This window comes from Phocoena phocoena, chromosome 14 (assembly GCF_963924675.1).
Source record: "Phocoena phocoena chromosome 14, mPhoPho1.1, whole genome shotgun sequence".
Taxonomy (NCBI): domain Eukaryota; kingdom Metazoa; phylum Chordata; class Mammalia; order Artiodactyla; family Phocoenidae; genus Phocoena; species Phocoena phocoena.
In genome coordinates, this window is record NC_089232.1 from 26,812,611 (window position 1) to 26,824,863 (window position 12,253).

General features: G+C 40.9%; 1 pseudogene; it reads left to right on the forward strand.

Annotated features, from left to right (window-relative positions):
* The first annotated feature begins 8,850 nt into the window (after positions 1 to 8,850).
* On the forward strand, positions 8,851 to 11,991 carry LOC136133830 (UDP-N-acetylglucosamine--peptide N-acetylglucosaminyltransferase 110 kDa subunit pseudogene; annotated as a pseudogene).
* The last annotated feature ends 262 nt before the right edge of the window (positions 11,992 to 12,253 follow it).

A 12,253-nucleotide genomic window follows, 5' to 3' on the forward strand; every position in this document is an offset into this window, starting at 1 on the left:
CAGGAGGGAGCAGAAGAGACCGTACTCTCAGATTATTATGTGTATCTGTTCTAACCTGTCTGGGAGCTACCTGAAGGACTGACACAAGATGCTTATCTCCGTCTTAGCTAACCTGGAACACAGTCTGGAAAAGCAGCGGTCATTGCTCAAAAAAGGTGCAAGGTGAACTAACAAAGCACAGATGGCTGGGGCAGAAGACTGTGCATTGAAATACAATAGACCACAGAAGATGCAGGAGCAAAAGTTGGGGGAGATTCTTTGGGAACTTAGAACATACAAAAAGTACACATGTGTCCAGAGAAATTAAGAAAGCCACATGCATACTCAAGATAAGATGCATGTTCTGAAAACACCAGAGGAGTCTCTAAGCTTTTACCATGGGCTGAGCCCTGAACTCAGTGCAGGTCAGCTAAATGTTGAAGGAGTGATCCAGCAATCTGCACAATGGGGAGAGGTGTGTGGTTTTGAGTGTGCATGTGGATGTGCTTGTGTATATTTGTTTTTGTTTGTCTTAGGTGCAGGAATTCAAGGACATCTCTGTCAAAACATTAGCTACACATGAACTAAAGGAACAGAGACTTCAGTGCCTACATACGATAAGGAGTCAGTGCAAAGCTAGTTTGGAAAGTCAAAGTCATTACAGTCATTGCAAAGCTAGTTTGGAAAGGTCCCTAAACAAACAGACTACTACAGCCTTCAACAATCAAAAGCCCAGAAAACCCTGGGAAAGTGGGAGAATCTGATTTCCATAGACACCGCATTATAACATTTGAAAGCCAAATGTTGAACCAAAAAACTCACAAGGTATACAAAGACATGGAAAAGTATGGTCCATTTAAGAAAACCAATTAATTGATGAAACCATCCCTAAGGAAGCCCAGACTTTTCTCCATTGCATATTCTTGCCTCCTTTGTCATAGATTCATTGACCATAAGTGCATGGGTTTCTTTCTGGGCTCTCTATTCTGTTCCAGTGATGGATGTTTTTGTGCCGGTACCATACTGTTTTGATTACTGTAGGTTTGTAGCACAGTCTGAAGCCAGGGAGCATGATTCCTCCAGTTGTGTTCTTCTTTCTCAAGACTGTTTTAGCTATTCAGGGTCTTTTGTGTTTCCATACAAACTTTAAAATTATTTGTTCTAGGTCTGTGGAAAATGCCCTTGGTATGTTGATACAGACTGCATTGAATCCGTAGATTTCCTTGGGTATGATGGTCATTTTAACAATATTAATTCTTCCAATCCGTGACCATGGTATATCTTTCCAGCTGTTTGTGTCATCTTTCATTTCTTTCATGAGTGTCATATAGTTTCCTGGGTATAGGTCTTTTACCTCCTTAGGCAGGTTTATTCTTATGTATTTTATTCATTTTTGTGCGATTGTAAATGGGATTGTTTCCTTAATTTCTCTTTCTGATAGTTGACTGTGAGTGTATAGAAATACAAAATTTATATATAGAAATCTATTGTATCCTGCAGATTTACCAAGTTCATGTTTGAGCTCGACTAGGTTTTTGATGGTGTCTTTCAGATTTTCTATGTATCATGCCATCTGCAAACAGTGACAGTTTTACTTTTTCCTTTCCATTTTGGAGTCCTTTTATTTATTTATTTTTTCTTGTCTGATTGCTGTGGCTAGGACTTCCAAAACTCTGTTCAATAAAAGTGGTGAGAGTGGGCATCCTTGTCTTGTTCCTGATCTTAGGGGAAATGCTTTCAGCTTTTCACCATTGAGTATGTTAGCTATGGGCTTGTCATATATGGCCTTTATTATGTTGAGGTATGTTCCCTCTGTGCCCACTTTCTGGAGAGTTTTTACCATGAATGGATATTGAATGTTTTCAAAAGCTTTTTCTGCATCTATTGAGGTGATCGTATGGTTTTTAGTCTTCAATTTGTTACTGTGATGATAAGAGACCTAAGACAGCTACAGAGGCTAAGTGACCTTTCCTTCCCTGAATGGGTAGGTATCCTTGTTCTGCCTTCTAATTGAGTTAGTATCTGAGTAAAGAACTGCCAGGTGTCATTTAGTTCACAATACACTGCTGTGGCAATATAGAAATGAATTTGCCTAAGTCATTTGGCTTTTGTCAATTATAGTAAATGAATATACTGAATGAATACTTCAACTTAAGGAAATGTTCTTAAAAATATATTAATGTAGGCAACTTCAGTGGAGAACTGAAAACAAAACAAAACATTCAGGTAAAGGGTTGAAATAAAAGTACACTCAGTGGTATCCAGTTTCCTCTTGTAAATCTCTCTTTTTAATTTGAGTGGACAGTCACTTGAGAATATCTGACTTGGGGCTAAGGAAATCTAAGCCTTCTTGGCCACACTGTATTCTCTTATGTCATTTACTAAAGACACCAGTTGGGTTGCTGAAAAAAGCGTGGGAAAAATCAATCCCTCACATCCAAAGGGCGGCTCTTGAAAATATGTGGGTTGTTGTAGTTATTTTGCTCTTCTGGCCTCAGAAGTTCTAATCTTAACCTTAGCCCCTCATGGAGAGAGACTTTGTAAACCAATTCCCACATTACTCATTATGTGACTGTTGAAAAAGAGAAGCCCAGCTCTTTTTCTGTGCTTTCAACCAGTTATCTTCTTCAAACATCTGTTTGGATTGTTATACGTTAATCTTGCCTGGCAAGGGACTTACGGGAAGGTTCTTATTGTTTGAAAGTTTGGTGCCAGTATCTGCAAAGAAAGAAGAAAGATGTGTTTATCAAACATCCCAATAGTGAAGGTGTGTGAAAGCAACTTTTGAAAAAGTTAATCTGTCAGAGTTTAGCCGTATTATTACATTTTATTTTATTCATTGAAAATAAATAATTATCAATGAATCCTTTCTAGATTTTCTAGTTTCCCAAAGTTCCCTGTATTCACATTCTAAGAGGAAAAGATGGTATTTTAAGTCACTGCTCTCCACCTTATATTATTTATAATCACTCCTCGTGACCTCTTCCTTCCAAGAAACGTGATCCTGAGAAGTGTCCTTTGTTTGTCTTTGTGGAGTAAGTGATGAGGATGCATCCTGGAGACCTGTGAGATGTTCAACTTGTGGCATAATGAAACTAGGATGGAGAGTTCTGGAAAGATCTGGAAAGGTGGCTGGTAGAGTGTGGCCAGATGTGGGAGAAGAGAGACGTACAGAGAGAGGGAGAGGAAATTTTCAGAGAGAGAAAATGAAACAAATAATTAAATAAGTTTTGTTGTGTGGTGTGGGATGCAAGCCTTTCTCTCCCCCTTTCCTTCACAATGTCTTTGTTAAAGACTGTGTTTTTCATTAGTTTTACTAAGATAGGATTTGCCGTTTTGTTTGGATACTGAGAATGGACCCATGGAAACAGTTACATTTGGGTTATCTCTGACTGTCTTTAATGAAGAACATAAATATTGGCCACACTATCTATGCACATGCTATCACCATGCCTTTTTTGTTCTCTGTTCATATATCTAAGTCCTCTTCTTTCTTTAAGGTCAATCTCAAATCTCATCTGAAATGTACATTTATTGATAGATTCAACCCATAATGAACTGTCCCTTCTTTGTCCTCCTTAGGCTCTGATTATTTATAAAAACTCATTTTTGAACTTAGAAACTGTCCAATATGATATATTAGTTATTTCACCAGCATATGTTATATCCTCAACACAATTATAGGCTTTTGTGGAGCCGGGATCATACATTCTGTACTTTTTCTCAGTACTTACACTTACTTTGATAAAAAGTGCATTCATTCATCTAAACATCATTTATTGGGTGTTAATTAAATATCTCAACTCAGTAAATATTGTTTGAATGAATGCATGCATGAATGAGGGAGTGTGCAATAGGTAGCCTAATGTACCGCCCAATGTGAGAAAACCAAAAACATAAACACAAAAGCAAGCCAAAAAGTGGACCAGGGCTTTCTGTAAAATATCCTGCTTTCTGTTGGATGATGCCATGAAAATCAAGATGCTCCTGAAAGGTCTTAATAGCTGACCAAGAATAGTAAACAATTGAAATTCTCTCAGACTTCTTCAACCCTATCACTGGACACATTTATACCTCTCAGGAATGATATTAAAAGAAGAGATTAATAAAGCTTTTATAGATGAGTTGATAAATCTCTAAAGATTTAAGTCTTCATCGCCTCCTAGGTTTTCTCTATTTCGGGTTTCCAAAAGATTTCAATAAACCACAGGATAATTAAAAATTAGACATTCTCTTTCTTACCTTGACGTTTTTTGACGGTAAACACCTTTTTATTGTCTCCATAGTGCTGCCCAATTTCCACTAGTACAGTACCTAAGTGAATTTTGCTCTGGATGGTGGGATATATAAGATGTAAACGAATTGTTTGTATATGTTTTAGAATTCTTCAAAAGGGCCTGGCCATGGAAATGCATTGAATATTACTTAAATAACTAAAGTAACTTCCTCAGAATTATTATTCTATTCTGGTTAGGATACTATCTGCTCTGGTTTGTTAAAATTTCCCTTTAGAGTGGTTTTAATTTTGTTTCTGATAGGGTCCTAGGATTTATTGCCACACCCATCCTGCATCTGTTTTTCTTTGAATTACTCTCCTTGCAGTTTCTGATTCATACAGGGCCTTACAGGTTAGTGACAACCTGGCCATCACAACGCTGGGAAGGACAGGCCTACTTTTCAGAGGTGTTGATGTTTTCTGTACCTGAAGGTTTTCAAGAGATGTCAATCTTCCTCACCACCTCCCTTGGCCCTCTTAATGGACTAAGCAATTCCTCATGAAATTTCTGTAGGATATCTGTACCAACTTCTCAATATTGTTCCATCCTGAGTCTAAATTCCTGGCCTCAAGGTAATGTTAGATTTCTAGCTCCAGCCCCTATTTACATAAGGCCTATACTAAGGAACGGAACCCACAGACATCAGTCCACTCTTCTTTCTCTGGATTTAATTTCTCTGTTACTTTCTGAAACATGCAGGTGTTCCTTTCTTTCTTTTAATCTCAGCTATGTGCTTTTAACTTTTTCAAAATTGACCCAGAATTTACATGTGTCTCCAGTAAGAGTACATTAAATTGAGCTTAGCCTGCTATTCTACTGGCATGTTTGAGATCCAGATAATTTGCTACTTAACTGGATTCAATGACCTGTATATTTCAGGCATCTAAAACTCACCATGTTCCAAATTTCCCTCCTTATAGTTAGTAATTTTCTTGGGAATCTGGATGACATTAAATGGAATAAAGTTAGTGAGTGGCCCAGGAATGCCTGAAAGTTTGTTTGTCAGAGTGGCCAGGGAAAGTTAAGCAAGGAAGAAAAGCAAATGAAAAACAGAATCACATTATTATGGCTGAGTTTACTCCCAGGATTCCATGCAGAGCTCTCTGTAGACCTGGGTTGGGTTATAACTTATGCCAGAGCTCTACGTGGGGCTGACACCATCTCATGCCAAGCTCTCAGTTCTGGACTAACGTCATCTCTGGTCCACTCTGTGGAGTGGAAACTTTGGAGGAATGGCCAATGTGTTCCGCGGCGTAGGAAGAGGGAAATTGTGAATGTGACTTTCTAAATTGTGGAGGAACTAACCACTGTAAATGTGCCTTGAACTATGTTGTTTAATTTGACCAGTCAGATCAATGACTTTCCCCTTGAATGAAATGCTGCTACGTATATGAGCAGAAAAACAAAACTGGTATAAGGAATAGCTAGCTAGTGGGAAGCAGCTGCATAGCACAGGGAGATGCGCTCGGTGCTTTGTGACCACCTAGAGGGGTGGGATAGGGAGGGAGGGAGGGAGGGAGATGCCAGAGGGAGGAGATATGGGGACATATGTATAACTGGTTTACTTTGTTATAAAGCAGAAACTAACACACCATTGTAAAGCAATTATACTCCAATAAAGATGTTAAAAAAAAACTGGTATAAGGAGATGGAGAGACTGGGAGTCTTATTTTCCCACCAATTAACTTTGCCTCTGACCATGACCTTCCCTTTGAGTCTCCTAGACCTTGGGGATGATCGCAGCCCCTTGGGTTGGGTGATGGCAACCCCATCTTCACTAGAACCTCTATAGTTAACTTTGATTTTTCCCACTCCGTCTATCCATCCCATGTATGCAGTCAGATATTTGATCTTGGACTTTTCCTGACAGAATATGCTTGAATATAACCATTTCTTTTCACTCCCACTGCTACTGCTATTGTCACTGCCTTAACTAGGGCTTTATCTTGAAGTTCTTTATATAAATATATAAATATCTATATATAAATATAATATACAAATAAATAAAATATAATATTAATTCTGATGATTTTAAAGTCTTTTCTTGATAAAGACTTTTCCTGATAAAGATACACAATATCTTATATAAATATTTTTGTATTATCTGTTCTTTTCTTAGAATTTTAGCCATATGATTCTATCTCTTGGTTTGTCTAGAACTTTTTGATTGAATGCCGGCTATTTTATTTGGCTTCTTTTGTTTTTCTCAGTGGAAACGTTGTTTTGCATCAAAATATTTTATTCTACCTGGAAGTAGCAAATGTTCAAATTACAATTTTTTAAATGCTTTCAAATATCAATACTATAGGTGTCACAAAATCTAGAAAAATGACATTTAAAAGTTAACTACTGCCAGATGTGTCTCTATAAAACTTTTCCCCCAGTCTTCTAGCTATATATTCTTTAACTGCCTCCTCATGCGACAGTTTATGTATTTTCGAAATAATATTTTAAGAAATAAACTTTGTAGTATTTAGACATAGATTTCTTGTAACATGGTTGATTAGAATTTGCTTCTAGTTATTAATAGTTTAGAAAAGTTTATTTCAGCTTCACAATGTATTATTGATAATGTCATATTAATTTTTATTGTTAACTTCGAGAAAACCTCTATGGATTACTTCCTCATAAGTATTTACTACTATCAATGCATTACTGATTTCAGTACTGCTATAGGTTTGTGCATTACAGGGATTCTGATAAAATACTCATTCACACCATTCCATTACACACATTGTTGATGGAGTATATTCATTTATTTATTTATTTTTGGCTGTGTTGGGTCTTCGTTGCTGTGCGCAGGCTTTCTCTACTTGCAGGGACTGGGGGCCACTCTTCGTTGCGGTGCACAGGCTTCTCATTGCGGTGGCTTCTCTTGTTGCAGAGCACGGGCGCTAGGCACGGAGGCTTCAGTAGTTGTGGCTCGCAGGCTCAATAGTCGTGGCTCACGGGCTCTAGAGCGCAGGTTCCGTAGTTGTGGCACAGCGGCTTAGTTGCTGCGTGGCATGTGGGATCTTCCCGGACCAGGGCTCGAACCCTTGTCCCCTGCATTGACAGGTGGCTTCTTAACCACTGCGCCATCAGGGAAGCCCCTGGAGTATATTCTTGACAGAAGAAAATTTCCGTTTTGACTAAGCATTGATGAGAACTGAATCTTTGACTTATCTTTCACATGCCTGATGATTGAAATAATTTTCCACAGAATAGCTTCTGGTTTTGTACTTTTCAGTTCTTTTTTTCTTCTTCAAACGCACATGCTTTGAGAGCTGTGAAGTGCAAGACATGGCTATATTGTAAGGTGGTTTTTGTCCTTATGCTTCTGTGTCTTGTGCTAGGTTAAGTCAGTAGAGTAGTCAGTACGAGTACTGGAAGTTATTCCTGTAACGGGATAGTATATAGTCAATTACATACGGCGGTGTCTGAAAATCACATAATAGCCTGACTTAAAACATCTCCTTAGGGCTTCCCTGCTGGCGCAGTGGTTGAGAGTCCACCTGCCGACGCAGGGGACACGGGTTCGTGTCCCGGTCCGGGAAGATCCCACATGCCGCGGAGCGGCTAGGCCCGTGAGCCATGGCCGCTGAGCCTGTGCGTCGCGAAAGGCCACAACAGTGAGAGGCCCGCGTACCACAGAAAAAAGAAAATCTCCTTAGCCAGATTTCAAAAAAGCCTGTGGCCATTCCAATATGATCCAACATAGCAGAATATGATAGAAGGAAAATTGGCAAAGAAAGAGACGCTGGTCTTACCTGATGGAAGTTAAAATATCTCACTTTTGACAATTTTGCAAAAACTTATAATTCCATGAACTAATTTCTAGGGTTCTTCATAGGACCTAAAAAGGAACCCATAGAGTTGTGGAACAACAATAGAAGCTGCTGTGATGAGAAGCCCGGGCACCGCAACAAAGAGTAGCCCCCGCTCGCCGCAACTAGAGAAAGTCTGCACGCAGCATTGAAGACCCCACGCGGCCAAAATAAAAATAAATAAAGATAAATAGATTTATTTTTAAAAAAGTAATACTCAGGTTTGAGGCATGAGAAATATGATGAGGAGAAATTAGCTAATCCTTTCAGAACTTTTAAAATATCAAACTCAGTCTCTAAGATTTTAGCATTATATACAACATTGGTTACTTATCAGTGGTTTGGGAAGGCCAATTTAAAATTTTCTAATCTTACTGTATTGAAATTCACGGCCGTAATGTTTTCCACATTGACTATATGAATGATGAAGTAAAGTCAATCATGTATTTCCTTTCCAACTGGACAGAAAACAAAAATTTAAAAAGTGTTTGGACTACTGACTTTTGATTTCTTCTAAGGCAAGTGTATAGGTAATTTTTATTCCCTGATCAGGAGAAAAATGGTGGAAGAGGGCAGGGTTAAGAATTAAGATTTCAAGAGCGTGAGAGGTAGATGGCCAACCAGAGTTCCTAAGGTTCGGTGCCTGTAACTGTTGCCGCCGCTTAAGCCTGCCAAAGCAGTGGTACGCCTGCTGCCCTCGTATTTGCTACCTCTAGAAACATTCTTGCCAGTAGTGGCGGCAGCGGGACTCAATTACCCCCTTTTCTCGCTCTCTCCAGAAGCTCCAGATGGCGTCTTCTGTGGGCAACGTGGCCGACAGCACAGAACCAACGAAACGTATGCTTTCCTTCCAAGGGTTAGCTGAGTTGGCACATCGAGAATATCAGGCAGGAGATTTTGAGGCAGCTGAGAGACACTGCATGCAGCTGTGGAGACAAGAGCCAGACAATACTGGAGTACTTTTATTACTTTCATCTCTACACTTCCAGTGTCGAAGGCTGGACAGATCTGCCCACTTTAGTACTCTGGCAATTAAACAGGACCCTCTTCTGGCAGAAGCCTATTTGAATTTGGGGAATGTGTACAAGGAAAGAGGGCAGTTGCGGGAAGCAATGGAGCATTACCGGCATGCATTGCATCTCAAACCAGATTTCATCGATGGTTATATTAACCTGGCAGCCGCTTTGGTAGCAGCAGGCGACATGCAAGGGGCAGTACAAGCTTACGTCTCTGCTCTTCAGTGCAATACTGATTTGTACTGTGTTCGCAGTGACCTGGGGAACCTGCTCAAAGCCCTGGGTCGCTTGGAAGGAGCCAAGGCATGTTATTTGAAAGCAGTGGAGACGCAACCGAACTTTGCAGTAGCTTGGAGTAATCTTGGCTGTGTTTTCAATGCACAAGGGGAGATTTGGCTTGCAATTCATCACTTTGAAAAGGCTGTCACCCTTGACCCCAATTTTCTGGATGCTTATATCAATTTAGGAAATGTCTTGAAAGAGGCACGGATTTTTGACAGAGCTGTGGCAGCTTACCTTTGTGCCCTGAGCTTGAGCCCAAATCATGCAGTGGTGTGTGCCAACCTGGCTGGTGTATACTATGAGCAAGGCCTGATGGATCTGGCAATAGACACCTACAGGCGAGCTATTGAATTGCAACCACATTTCCCTGATGCTTACAGCAACCTAGCCAACGCTCTGGAAGAGAAGGGCCGTGTTGCCGAAGCAGAAGATTGTTATAACACAGCTCTGTGGCTGTGCCCCACCCATGCAGACTCTCTGAATAACCTAGCCAATATCAAAGGAGACCAGGGAAACATTGAAGAGGCAGTTCGCTTGTATCGTAAAGCATTAGAAGTCTTCCCAGAGTTTGCTGTTGCCCATTCAAATTTAGCAAGTGTATTGCAGCAGCAGGGAAAACTGCAGGAAGCTCTGATGCATTATAAGGAGGCTGTTCGAATCAGTCCTACCTTTGCTGATGCCTACTGTAACATGGGAAACACTCTAAAGGAGATGCAGGATGTTCAGGGAGCCTTGCAGTGTTATACTCGTGCCATTCAGATTAACCCTGCACTTGCGGATGCCCACCGCAATCTGGCTTCCATTCACAAGTATTCAGGGAATATTCCAGAAGCAATTGCTTCTTATCGCACTGCTCTGAAGCTTGAACCTGACTCTCCTGACGCTTATTGTGATTTGGCTCATTGCCTGCAGATTGTCTGTGATTGGACAGACTATGATGAGCGAATGAAGAAGTTGGTCAGCATTGTGGCTGACCAGCTGGAGAAGAATAGGTTGCCTTCTGTGCAGCCTCATCATAGTATGCTCTATCCTCTTTCTCATGGCTTCAGGAAGGCTATTGCTGAGAGCCATGGGAACCTCTGCTTGGACGAGATCAGTGTCCTTCATAAACCACCGTACGAACATCCAAAAGGCTTGAAGCTCAGTGATGGTCGACTGCGTGTAGGATACGTGAGTTCTGACTTTGGGAATCATCCTACTTCTCATCTTATGCAGTCTATTCCAGGCATGCACAATCCTGATAAATTTGAGGTCTTCTGTTATGCCCTGAGCCCAGATGACGGCACAAACTTCCGAGCGAAGGTGATGGCAGAAGCCCATCATTTCATTGATCTTTCTCAGATTCCATGCAATGGGAAAGCAGCTGATCGCATCCATCAAGATGGTATACACATCCTTGTAAATCTGAATGGTTATACCAGGGGTGCTCGAAATGAACTCTTTGCTCTCAGGCCAGCTCCTATTCAGGCAATGTGGCTGGGCTACCCTGGGACCAGTGGCGTGCTTTTCATGGATTATCTCATCACTGATCAGGAAACTTCACCTGCTGAAGTTGCTGAGCAGTATTCTGAGAAACTGGCTTATATGCCCCATACTTTCTTTATTGGTGATCATGCCAATATGTTCCCTCACCTGAAGAAGAAAGCAGTCATCGATTTTAAGTCCAATGGGCACATTTATGACAATCGGATTGTGCTGAATGGCATCGACCTCAAAGCATTTCTTGATAGTCTCCCAGATGTGCAGATTGTCAAGATGAAATGTCCTGATGGAGGAGACAGTGCAGACAGCAGTAATACAGCTCTTAATATGCCTGTCATTCCTATGAATACTATTGCAGAGGCAGTTATTGAAATGATTAACAGAGGACAAATTCAGATAACAATTAATGGATTCAGTCTTAGCAATGGACTGGCAACTACCCAGATCAACATTAAGGCTGCCACTGGAGAGGAGGTTCCCCGTACCATTATTGTAACCACACGTTCTCAGTACGGGTTACCGGAAGATGCCATCGTGTACTGTAACTTCAATCAGTTATATAAAATTGACCCATCTACTTTGCAGATGTGGGCAAATATTCTGAAGCGTGTTCCCAATAGTGTACTGTGGCTGTTGCGTTTTCCAGCAGTAGGAGAACCTAATATTCAACAGTACGCACAAAATATGGGCCTTCCCCAGAACCGTATCATTTTTTCACCTGTTGCTCCTAAAGAGGAACATGTTCGGAGAGGCCAGCTGGCTGATGTCTGCTTGGACACTCCACTCTGTAATGGACACACCACAGGGATGGATGTCCTTTGGTCAGGGACACCCATGGTGACTATGCCAGGAGAGACTCTTGCTTCCCGAGTTGCAGCTTCCCAGCTCACTTGTTTAGGCTGTCTTGAGCTTATTGCTAAAAACAGACAAGAATATGAAGACATAGCTGTGAAACTGGGAACTGATCTAGAATACTTGAAGAAAATTCGTGGCAAAGTCTGGAAGCAGAGAACATCTAGCCCTCTGTTCAACACCAAACAATACACAATGGACCTAGAGCGGCTCTATCTACAGATGTGGGAGCATTACGCAGCTGGCAACAAACCTGATCACATGATTAAGCCTGTTGAAGTCACTGAGTCGGCCTAAATAATGACTGTGTGCACAGGAGAATTACCCCTGTACCTGAGGCTAAACCTTCTGGGGGAAAGGCAACTACTTTCTCCTTATCTGTACAATACCATGTTGCAGATGAGTGACAGACAATGATAAGAAATAGCACAGCCAGACTTGCTTCCTACATGATCATGATCACGATAGGGAGAGACACAAGAGATGGGCAACTGCTGTTCCACAAGGAGTCTCCGTAGAATTTTGCAGCAGCCAGGTGTCTGGAAGGTCTGGAAGGTAA